Consider the following 1,381-nt stretch of genomic DNA (forward strand, 5'->3'; position numbering starts at 1 on the left):
AATATCTCAGATATGACCTGCTTGTAGTTTTCAGATTGTTTACATGACCTTTCATCCAGATATGCATTTAGATACTACCTTGTTTCAAAAAAAACCTCTAAAATACCTAGAACCAAATATATTGAGTTGAAAGACAAGTGTCTTGACAATTGAGATATAAAAATGGAGATTAGGTTTGTTAAAAAAGTTGGTCTCTGTGACTCTTTTATATTAAGGGCTGATTAAAAATCAGTTTCAGATGTCATTGGAGCAAGAATTTTTATGTATTTAGATGGAGGAGGTGAGTTTACAGATTTCATTAACAAACAAAATAACAAGATTTACCTTTGTTGAGAATACAGACTTTAAAAACATTTTTCCCTTTCCTTACTATATCAAAGTGCATGTTTTATACAAGCCAAAAGAAGAAAAGATAGATAAATGAACATCCACATATTTAAGGGCTAATTACTTTTTGTAGCTTTGAACAAACATATACTGTAACCTAAAGAGAATGTATCTAAGTGTATGCTAAAGAATACTCTCATTAAAATGGAGATGCTGGTTTTTATAATTTGTAGGCATGAGAACAAAGCTAAGTGCAAAAGAATATGCTTAAAGCTGTCAACTCATTTTTTTCAGACTTTGGTTCTTTCCTTGGGGGGCTATAGGAATAAAGCAACCCCTACCTCCCAAATTATTTATTGGTTCCCTCCTTAATGGTAGGTACAGGTTGCCAAGGTAATGCAGTAAAAAGACAAAAACAGGCAGACCTGGATTTTAGGTCAGTTCTTATGTAGCTGTGCAGCATTAGGCCTATCACTTAACCTTTCTGAACTTAGCAAACTGAGGCAATACTTATTTCATAGGCATGTTATGTGTAATCTTACATGTTGCATGTATTCAATACATGATAAGTGTTATGCTAACAGGTAAAGCTGATTGTTGAAGGCATTATATCGGACCACATGAAATTGACATTTTTGTAGATAAAAAGTGGCCACATTTAAGTCCTCATTATAATGGGTGGTCCCCTCCTAGGAACCTCGAGGTCACTGTTACAGTGAGGCCAAAATATGGACGGCAAGGCCAGATTCCTTGGTGGGTTTTCAGTCGATGGTCAGTGTGTAGTTTATAGTATGCAGGAACAGCATCCATAGCCATGGCATGGGTATCTTAGATTATTCCATTCTCTACTCTCAAATACAGATACGTTTTCATGTCTTACTAAAGTCAGCATATTACACTCAATGCATTTGAGTGGTTACCCTTCTGTTCCATGCTACTAAGAGTCACAAGCACACAAGAAGTATATCACAAACCCACGGTTTCTCCTGTCCTTTCTGGTAATCCCAGTCACTTAGACAAGCCTGCCGAGGTGACTGGTGATCCATGTATTCTC

Source organism: Miniopterus schreibersii (assembly GCF_964146895.1).
Source record: "Miniopterus schreibersii genome assembly, chromosome: 6".
NCBI lineage: Eukaryota > Metazoa > Chordata > Mammalia > Chiroptera > Miniopteridae > Miniopterus > Miniopterus schreibersii.